Here is an 11,361-nt window from a genome sequence, read left to right on the forward strand (position 1 = left end):
TCCTGCTCTTGCACCAGGGTCCCTGCCTTCCTCCCTCCGTGCTTCCTGGCATTTACTGAGAAAGCTTGGGCGGCATATTCCTACACCTGGGCAGGCAAGCGATTCTGGAATTTGAGGGGATGGCCATGGGATTCCTGACTTGCTCTTCTCTCCTCTGCCCTCTCACTGTTTCTGTTTCCTGCATTCTTCTTTTTTTAAATTTTTTGTTGATTGATTGATTGATTGGAGAGAGAGAGAGAGAGAGAGAGAGAGAGAGAGAGAGAGAGAGAGAATATGTGCCCTGCCTGGGGATCAAACCTGAAACCTTGGCATATGGGGAGGACTCTTTAACCAGCTGAGCTCCCCAGCCAGGGCTGTTCCCTGCATTCTTCTGATTTGTGCTGCTCACTATACCCATCCTGGCAAGATATTAGACCGTGAGTGGCAGGCAGGGCAAGTTAGGGCCCATCGCACTCTCAATGAATACAGGAGGGACCATGGCTTTATCAATACAGGGCTTGGGCACATCTGTTGGTTGCCTTCTGCATTATCGCTACTGGGGATTGAGCCTGGGAATCTAACCAGTGACCTCTCATCTCATCACCAACTGAGCCATACCAGCCAGGGCACTGCCCCTTCATTTATGGGTGAATGTTTCTGTTTTCTGGCCCTTTCATTCTTTGTTCATTCATTAGAGGTGGTGTGACTAGTAGGTAAGAGTATGGACTCTTGCCCTAACCAGTTTGGCTCAGTGGATAGAGTGTCGGCCTCAGACTGAAGGGTCCCAGGTTTGATTCCAGTCAAGGTCACGTACCTCGGTTATAAGCTCTTCCCTGTCTGGGACCTGGTTGGGGCGCATGCATGAGGCAACCAATTGATGTGTTTCTCTCACATCAATATTTCTCTCTGTCTTTCCCTCTCTCTTCCACTCTCTCTAAAAATCAATGGAAAAATATCCTCGGGTGAGGATTAAAAAAAAAAAAAAAAAAGTATGGACTCTTACCTGGCTGGTGCGGCTCAGTGGTTGAACCACGATGAACAAGGAGGTCACAGTTTGATTCCCAGTCAGAGCGCATGCCCAGACTGTGGGCTTGATCCCCAGTAGGGCGTGTGAAGGAGGCAGCCAATCAGTGATTCTCATTATTGATGTTTCAATCTCTCTTTCCCTCTCCCTTCCTCTCTGAAATCAATACAAACATAGATTTTTTTTTAAAAAAGAGTGTGGACTCTTGGAACTATAGTTGATTACATTGTATTATATAATCAAAATTTACTAAGACAATAGAATTAAATGTTCTCACACAAAAAAATAAATAAGTTTGAGAGGTGATGGATGTGCTATCTAACTCGATGGGGGAAAGCTTTTGTAATGTATGCATATATCACATTGTATACTTTAAATAACATAATTTTATTTGTCAATTACATCTCAATAAAATTGGGAAGAAAGAGAGTGTGGATTCTCAAGTCATACTGTTTTAGTTCAAATTTCAGTTCTGCTATTGTTGGGGTTTGTTCTAGTTTAATATATCTTAATAGCAAACTTACAGAAACAGCCCAGAAAACACACAACATTAAAAACATGTACTGCCTGACTGGTGTGGTTGAGCATTGACCTATGAACCAGGAGGTCATGGTTCGATTCCCGGTCAGGTCACATGCATGGGTTTCAGGGCTCAATCCCAGTGGGGGGGCTGTGCAGGAGGCAGCCAATCAATGATTCTCTCTCATCATTCATGTTTCTATCTCTCTCTCCCATTCCTTTCCTCTTTGAAATCAATAAAATATATTTTTTAAAAAATATCTACTTACACGTAGGACAACTCAGAAAGTATAGTGGATGGATGGAGTCCACTGTATGATTAAAATGCTAAAACACCATTTAGCTGCCATCAATAAGAAATTTACCTGTTTTTTAAAAATCCAGTAAGTGTGACTTGACCTGTGTGGCTCAGTTGGTTGAGCGTCATCCATGCACCAAAAGGTCGCCAATTCAATTCCCGGTCAGGGCACATGCCCACGGTGCAGGTTGGGTCCCCGTCGGGGTGCAATTGTTACCGTTTGGCATGGATAGCACACAGGTTGGTGTCTTCACAAAGGCCACCCAGACAGGCCTCACGTGACCCTGCAAAGCACCAATCGCTGCGCTCTGGAAGCGCAGATCTGTTTTAAGTCCTGAGCAACGTCTCACACCAGACGCTGGAAGGGAAGTTTTCAAATCAGAAGCTCAGCGGACTTCTGATAATGTCTAATTTCACGAAATGCCATGGTACCAGGCCTGTAATGGTGAGGTTCCTTCACCCCTCCAGGAGAGGGCGCGCTCTATCGAGCGGCTTTGGTAGCCATTTGCTTCCTTGGTGTTTTACTGCCCGTGGATTTGCGGGCAGTCTGCTTTGTAGGAGCCATGGGATAGAGACCTCTTTACTTACCCCCCTTCTCCTGCGGCTGGAGCTCAGAGAGCTGGAGGCGGCGCTGCTCAGTTTCCTCACCTGTAACATGGATTGTTTTAAGGATTACGTGAGTTTATGCGTGTAAAGCTGTTAGGACAGCGACTGGCATGCAGAGAAGGCTCAGCAAATGCTAACTGCTGTCCTAGGCAGTACAGTATAGTGGTTAAGAACACCAGATATCCTGGGTTCAAATCCCAGAGCTGCCACTTACTAACTTAACATTGAGCACAAAGCCTAACCTCTTTGGGCCTCAGGGTCCTCTTTTGTATAAAATGAACACGAGCAATAATATCCACAACATAGGGTTAAATGCCCGTTCTTGAAAAGTGCCTGGGACATATAAGCATTTGGGTAAATTTTTTAGTTATAATTTTAATTTTATTCCATCCAGTATAAGCTCCACGAAGGCAGAAGTTTCTATTGGCTTCATTCACTGCTGTAGCTCTGGTGCCTAGAACAGTGCCTGGGACATTGTTGTTAGTATCCCATTGTTGACCGCCTTGGTGCTCAGTAAATATGGACCGAGCGTCCACTGTTTACACACTGTTCCTTCTCCATGGAATGTGCTTGTCACTGGCTGCTTTCTACTAAATGATACCATCGGAGTTTATCATGATTTTTAAAATCTAGCCTGAGATTTTTTTATGTTGGAAATCAATTGTGAAGGCAGATCAAAGCAGGGGAGGGGCATCTGCTACCAGTGCCAGAAACACAATGCAAAGTGCCTTAAGCAGGAAAGAAGATTGGCTTGTGAAACTGAATGTTTCAGAATAAATTGCCACCAGAAAAGCTGGATCCAGGAGCTTAAAATAAATAATCACCAAGGTTCTCGTCTCCCTCAGTCGCTCTCAGCCCTGCTTTCCCTGCACTGGCTCCCGTCTGAGGCAGGCTCAGGCTCACATTCTACCGGCCTAGCAATCCCTGCAGAGAGAAAGCCCTTCCTGCCAGCAGGCCCAGGACTGACTCTCTGTGTGTCACGTCTCGGTCCTTGAACTGCTCACTGCAGCAAGGGGCTGGCCGGGCCTGGGTCCCGTGCCCACATGGGGGTGTCAGCCTCTGGAGAGGAGATGGATAATTCCCCAAAGGAAAATCCAGGTGCTTTTGAAAATATATGTAAAGCCCTAGCTGGTTTGGCTCAGTAGATAGAGCGTTAGTCTGCGGACTGAAGGGTCCTGGGTTCAATTCCAGTCAAGGGCACATGCCTGGGTTTCAGGCTTGATCCCCTGTAGGGGGCGTGCAGGAGGCAGCCAATCAATGATTCTCATCATTGATGTTTCTCTCTCTCTCTCCCTCTCCCTTCCTCTCTGAAATCAATTGTGTGTGTGTGTGTGTGTGTGTGTGTGTGTGTGTGTGTGTGTGTGTGTGTGTGTGTAAAAAGAATGGTGGACAGGTGGAATGCTCTTCTCTCGTCATCCTCTCACCCTCTGACCAGTTGACCATCTTTGCTCCACCAGCTCTCAATAGTATTAGCACTTCCCGTTTCCAGGTCACCAGAGCACACGTTCAAGTGCTCTCTCTTTCCCTGAGAGGAAGGTACTGCCATACCCATTCTCCAGGTGAAGAAATGAAGGCCAAAAGGAGGCTCGCCAGGTGTCCCAGTGATTTACAAACTGCCTGCTTTGTCTTACACTCTGGTTTCACATATTCAACCAGTCTTTGCAGAGAGATGACTGCCCTGCAGGCCAAGACCATAGCGCCCTAATTCTGCCTTCCCCTCCGACCCAGGTGGGCACTTCCTGCAGAAGCATGGGAGGAGTGAACGTGTCCATTCCACTTGCCTGAGGCCTGGAGCAGAACCTATGGGTTTGGGAAGGGTACAGAAGGCGTAGAAAAGTTGAAAGGCTAAGAGACTAACATCTAGATCTTAGGGCTGCACACAGGGTCTTAATGTAGGTGGGAATGGTTCGGACAGTCCTCAGAGCCACAGAGGGCAGAAGGCATTTATGAGAGAATGACAATTGAAGGAGGGACAAAGCCAGGTATTTAAAGAGCCCAGGGAAGAGTGCTCTAGGCTAGTGGTCGCCAAACTTTCGGACCTCACAGACCACCAGTGATCCACGCGACCGCTGCTAGGCAGAGGAAGCAGCAGGTGCAAAGAAAGGCCCTCGCCGGGTAGGAGTGAGCCTGCAGTGTTTGTAGGGCTAGGAGGCCAGGGAGAGGACAAGAGGGGTCGATGGGAAGGGTCATGAGGACCTTGTAAACCACTGAAAGGGTTTCGCTTTTACTCGGGGTGGAATGAGGAGCCGTGGGAATCAGGGACTCGGTCATGCAGATAGCCTGTTGGGACCCAGGACCACAGCTGAGACAGGAGGAAGAAAAGTAGGTCGGCAGAAACATATATGTGGTGCACTGGTTAATAATGGAGGATGTTGTAATCAAAGAAAACATGATCATTTCAAGAGAAACATCGAAAGTGCTTTATTCAAAGTAATGTCCATCGCTAGCTACACATTTCCCCATCTTTCAGGTGATCTGTGGATACCGTCCCAATAGAACTTTTCTTGTTTTGAGGCAAACCATTCCGAGACCCAATTTTCCACTTCTTCGTCTGTTTTGAAGTGCTGCTCAGAAAGTGCGTGTGCCATCGATCAGAACAAGTGGTAATCTGAAGGAGCAAGGTCTGGTGAATACGGCGGGTGGGTTAATACTGTCCAGGCAAGACCTTTTAAAGTGTCTTTAACTGATTTTGAAGTGTGTGATGGTGAGTCATCATGAAGCAAAATTACTTTGCCGTGTCTTCTGGCACATTCTGGGCGTTTCATGATCAAAGCGTGGTTCAAATAGATTAGCTGTTGTCGGTAGCGATCAGTATTAATGGTTTCACCTGGTTTTAGAAGCTCATAATACACCACACCTTCCTGATCCCACCAAACGCAGAGCATTGTCTTCTTTCCGAAGCGATTTGGCCTTGCAGTCGATGTTGATGGTTGACCTGGATCAATCCATGACTTTATGCATTTGGGATTCTCAAAATAAATCCACTTTTCACCGCCAGTCACAATTCGATGCAAAAAATACTTTCTTTCATGCCATTGAAGCAACATTTTACTGATGACTTTTCGGTTTTCCATTTGTCTTTCGTTCAGTTGATGTGGCACCCATTTTCCTTCCTTTAAAATCTTTCCCTCCGTAACCGGTTTGGCTCAGTGGATAGAGCGTTGGCCTGCGGACTGAAGGGTCCCAGGTTCGATTCCGGTCAAGGGCATGTACCTTGGTTGTGGGCACATCCCCAGCAGGGAGTGTGCAGGAGGCAGCTGATCGATGTATCTCTCTCATCGATGTTTCTAACTCTCTATCTCTCTCCCTTCCTCTCTGTAAAAAATCAATAAAATATATTTTTTTAAAAAATCCTTCCCACTGCTTGTAAATGATCGGAAATTGTTTGCTGAGCAACCTTTAATCTTTCTGCAAGCTGTTTTTGAGTTTGACACACATCTTCATCCAATAATGCTTGTAATTGTTGGTCTTCAAACTTTTTCGGTTGACATGGACGTTCTTTGTCTTTCACATCGAAATCATCACTTTTAAAGTGTTTAAACCAGCATTCACCAGTATCTTGAGATGGAGCATGTTCACCATAAGCTTCCCAAAGTATACGATAACTTTTTCTTCAAAATAATGAATTAAAACTTCTTTCAAATGCCCTCTTTTTGGCATGAAATTCGACATTTTTAAGCATAAAAATATCTATGATGTTAACACCTTCAGCAAATTTGACATATGAAGTTTCAAAGCTTGCTGTCAATACAACAAAATAGCATACATATCAAATCACATATATATCAACATATGTGTAACTCCACCTATTGAAAAAAATCCGCATTATTAACTGGTATACTTCTTTTGTATGAATAAGATAGCACATAAAAATATCAGCAGGGGGTGTGCTCCGTTCCTGGGGTTCCACATGCAGTGGGCAGGACAAGCAAGGGATCTGGCGGCCAGGGGGGCTGACACTCCACAGAGGCTGCCAGGTGAGGGCCCCAGTTTGGGAGTGGGGCCCAGTGTCCACCTTGGAGGTGAGGGCTGCTGAAGGACCTGGCGTCTGTCTGCCCAGGGCGTGTCTGCCCCTCTCAGACACCTGGCATGGCCTGCCCTGAGGCTCAGCCCAGGGTCTGTCTCTATTCCAAGTCCTCTCATAGGGAGGCCTGGTAGAGCATCACCTGGCCTGGAAGTGTGTGTTCCCAGAGGTCCTCAGAGCAGTGGCTGGCTCCCTGAGATTTCTGCTGCAGGTCCCTTCTGCCTGTGGCCCCCGTGTATTTATTTTTGAGAGCTTCCTTGAAGGTCAGACCTTGTGTTACTAATAATAGCTAAAACCTACAGTCTCGTCACATGGCCGGCCCTGTTCTAAGCACTTTACAAACAATAGCTCATTGAGGCTTCCAAACCAGCGGTTCTCAACCTGTGGGTCGCGACCCCTTTGGCGGCCAAACGACCCTTTCACAGGGGTCGCCTAAGACCATCCTGCATATCAGATATTTACATTACGATTCATAACAGTAGTAGCATGACAGTTATGAAGTAGCAACGAAAATAATTTTATGGTTGGGTCACAACATGAGGAGCTGTATTTAAAGGGCCAGAAGGTTGAGAACCACTGCTCTAAACAGTTTTATATTATGTTCCTCATGCTAGAGATGATGAACCTGAGGCACAGAGAGGTTAAATAACTTGCCTACGATCACACAGCTACTGAGTGGCAGTGCCAATTGTCTATGTGCATCATTGTCACAGCAGTCCTGTCCGCTGGTAGGAGCGTACCCACCTGGTAGATGAGCCAAGCACAGGGGGGTTTGTGCCTAGTCGCACTGGGAAGTGTTGGAGCTGTGAAAGGAGAGGGGGGCTGTCTGATCCATGGCACCCTGCAGCCTCCCAAGTTTGCCTTCGCTCATGGGCTGAGTGGTGGGCCCCATTCTGCAGATGGGGAAACCGAGGCATCGCGTGTTTGGAGCATCTTGCTCAAGAGGGTGTACATGGGAAAGGGCAGAGCAGAGCTGGGACTCAACCCGGGACTTTTCTTCCCCGGGCTGGTGCTTTTCCTCTGGTGCTCTTCCCTCCTGCTGGGCTTTCGGCTCTTCCTTCCTGGTGCTCAACAAACCTGGCTCCCACCTTCTCCTTGCAGCCTGCGCAGCTCAGCCTTCCCGCCTTGTGTTCCTGTGGCGTTTACAGAGAACACCCAGGGATGACCATCCTGTCCGCAGGAAGTCCTCCCACCCCCTTTCTCTCAGCCCTCCCACGTGCCTGCCATGGCCTCATGGGGAAAAGAGAAGTGGGACCCTTTCCCCTCGCCAGGCTCCCTCTCCCAGGGTCAAAGGTGGGTGGGAAGGGTACAAATAAATCCTGCTAGGCCCTGGGTGTGGCGTGGGGTGGGTGCATGTGAACGATGGGAGAGAGATCCAGTGATCATGGGACTGCAGGCCTCATCCACCTCCACCACCACCACCACCTACCGCCGTCCCCCACCACCCCACCCCACCCCCGCTCTCCTGGGAGGGGGTGGGCAGTGCAGTGCCTAGCCTCAGGGTCTCATATCCTATGTGCGGGAGACTCAGAGGCGTGGCCCCAGCTCCAACCTCGCCTCCCCCCAGCCTTCCCGCCTGCACTAAAGCCCATCTTGGTTTCACTTAGGGATTTGTTCCAAGCCTCAAAGATGATGACATCACAGGGCCCAGGGATTCCCCCTTGAGTTCCAGTCTTCCTTCTGTCACTGATCCACTGGGTGGCCTTGAATAAGACATTTCCCTTCCTGATTCCATCCTGACGTCACATCTGAAGCTTCTGGTTCCTGAGCTCAGGATTCCCAGGCAACCCCGTGGAGTGCTCCACAGGTCAGAGCTGGGTCAGGGCTTGGAAAACAATCAGGAAATAGGTGTATGGTTCTTTCTCTTTTTAAAAATCCTCTAGGTTTTCATTCTCTCCATAATAATGGTGGCATCATTTGAAAATTGCTATTACTTTTCCATGAGGAAACTGAGGCCCACAGGGTGAGCTGCACACTGCGGTCCACATGGGACTCTTGGCTTCCTTTCCCGCAGCTCTCCCCCCTCACCGCATCCCTTCCGTTTCCCACTGGCCCCAGCCCACGTCTCAGCCCACCAACCAAGATCTTATTGTGGAAACTGAGGCCCAGGTAGGCAGAGATGGGCCCAGGCCCATCCTCCAAGGATGTGGACAGAGGCTGGCGGGGCCCTCACTAGCCCTCTGGCTTCTTGTCAAGGTTCTGCTAAGATCATCAGCCAGGGCCATGTCCAGGTGCCCCAAGCCTTGGCCAGAGTGGGAGGAGGCTGGCAGTGAGACCTCAGGGCTCAGGCTGGCCCCAGACCTGCTGCTCCCCCGGCGGCTTACAGATCACCAGCCTGAGCAGAACTTCGATGAGGCCCTCGGGGCGGAAGACAGATTTGTTGGGTGAGTAAACATGAACCTACTATTGTCAGCTACTGGGGACACATCAGGGCACAAAACAGGCAAAAATCCCCACCTTTCTGGAACCCACATCTGCATGTACATGAAGACAAACGAAAAATGATTGAGAAAATGTTAAATATCTAAAAATATTATATATCTAAAATGCTGCCGAAACCGGTTTGGCTCAGTGGATAGAGCGTCGGCCTGCGGACTGAAGGGTCCCAGGTTCGATTCTGGTCAAGGGCATGTGCCTTGGTTGCGGGCACATCACTAATAGGAGATGTGCAGGAGGCAGCTGATCGATGTTTCTCTCTCATCGATGTTTCTAACTATCTCTCTCCCTTCCTCTCTGTAAAAAATCAATAAAATATATTTTTTAAAAAATAAAAATGCTATGCAGGGGGAAAATGCAGGAGAGGAGTAGAGGGGGCTGGCAGCAGGGTTGCAGTTTTTAGTAGGGTGGTCCCTAAAGACGCTATTTGAGAACTTGACATTTGAGCAGAGATTGTAAGGCGAGGGTACGCTTTGCAGATATCTGGAAGAAGGGTGTTCAGGCAGAAGGAACAGCAGTGCAAAGGCCCTGAGGCAGGAGCATGCCTGGCATGTTCTAGGAGCAACGAGGAGGCCGGGATGGCTGGAGTGGTGTGAGTGAGGAGAGAGTGCGCGAGATAAGCAAATGTTCAATGCCCATTGCAGGCAAGCTTTATGGCAGGAAAGAATAAGCCATTCAGGGGGAAGCCTGTGACAAGACCTATAAGGCAGGGAGGGCATTCTAGGCAGAGACCAGCTTGTGCAAAGGCCAAGAAGTATGAGGTGGCTCATCGTGTTCAAGCATGAAGCTCCAGGGGCTGGAGCAGGAGTAGAGTGGGAGTGAGAGGTGAGGCTGGAGGAGCCAGCTGCAGCCTGACTGAGGAGGGCAGAGAAGCAGCAAGGGGCAGAGGTCTCGGGGAACCCTAAGAGAAGGTTGGGAGGGCCAGAGAGCAAGAGATGGGGTTCAGGATTTGAGAGGTCAGGCATGGCTATGGTCAGGGAGTGAGTGTGTGGGCATGTCTCTAGGATGATGGCAAGACATGGGGATGTGAGGAAAGCCAGCCAGAGCCTCTGTCGGCCCTCACCGTGAGCCTAAGGATGTGTAGGACTCCCCCCCTCCAGCAGGGAGCACCAGGTGCATGGCATGGGGGGGAGGGGAGGGGGGAATTAGCTGCCACCACTGGGGGCACAGCAAGGGAAACCAGTCTGGGCTAGGCAAGTGCCAATCGCTCTTCCTTCTCCTTCTCCTCCACAGTCCTCAGGGATTGAGCTGGCTGGTGCTGGTACTTCCCTGGCAGTTGGTCCCAGGCTACCCTGGTGGGCAGTGCCAAGGCAGGGCTGAGGAGACAGGGCATAGGAAGGGGAAGCCCCCTTGGTTTCTGTCTCACAGCAGGGACCCAATAGGGAAACCCCGCAGGTCCCAAAAGGAAAGTGGCAGCAGTGGGCCTTGGGGAAGACCAAGAAACCCCCATTTTCTCCCTGAAGATGGGAAATCCAGGGTGGGGCTTAGGGCGGGGCTGTGCTGGAAGGAAGATCTGTGGTTGATGCAACCCAGCCTTGACAGCTGTCTATAGAGCAGAAACTATTCTGGAATCTGGCTGAGGCCTGGTCCTGACCTCACACAACCCAACCTGGCCACAGGCTGGGCCCTAACCTGCTCATCAACTGAGCTCTTATCCCAGCCCTGACCTGAGTCACAAGCTGTCAGAACCTTGACCACAGACCGAGCTCTGTACCCTCTCTGGACTGAGCCCAACCCTAGTTCATCCCACATAGAGCCCCCAGGCCATTAATAGCTCTGACCCCAAACACAGAGCCAGGATGCTAGCCCCAGACAAAGCTCTGAGTCCAACCCTAGACCATGTTCTGATCCCAATTCTAGAGTGAGTTCTAATTCAAGGTCTGACTCTGGCGAAAGGCTGAGTACTTGGCCCTGAATTAAACTTCTCATCCAGCCCTGACCTAGGCTGTAGACTGAGCCCTGACTCTGCCCAGACTGAGACCCCTCTGCCCCACACAAGGCCCCATCCCAGCCACCCAATGAGCCCCAACTTCCCTTGTATTCCCTTCCTCAGCCATCTGGTAAACCAGAAGAGAGTAAGACCCTAAGTCCCCTCTGATGGGCAGTCATCTTACCTGGCCATTCATCTTTTGAAGGACAGTAGGCTGGTGATGGCACTAGAACGATGACGACAGAGCAGAGAAACAGGAGGGGATTCAAGTCTCTGGGACCTACCAGCAAATAGAGCAGGTGGCTCACCTGAGAGTGGGGAAGTGAGGGGAAGACTGGACCTGGAGCTCAGCAGGGTCAGCAGCTTGGATCGACAGAACCCCAGCTTCCCACCATCCCCCACCACACCCCCTCTGGGAAGGGAAATTACATTTCCCCATTTAGCAAGGGGTGGTGAGGAGGGAAGACTGAGTTAAAGCAAAGCTGAAAGTACAAGCAGCACGGAAAGTGAAACTGGGCACAGCCCCCAGTATAAGACTCCCCCGG

This window comes from Myotis daubentonii, chromosome 4 (assembly GCF_963259705.1).
Source record: "Myotis daubentonii chromosome 4, mMyoDau2.1, whole genome shotgun sequence".
Lineage (NCBI taxonomy): Eukaryota > Metazoa > Chordata > Mammalia > Chiroptera > Vespertilionidae > Myotis > Myotis daubentonii.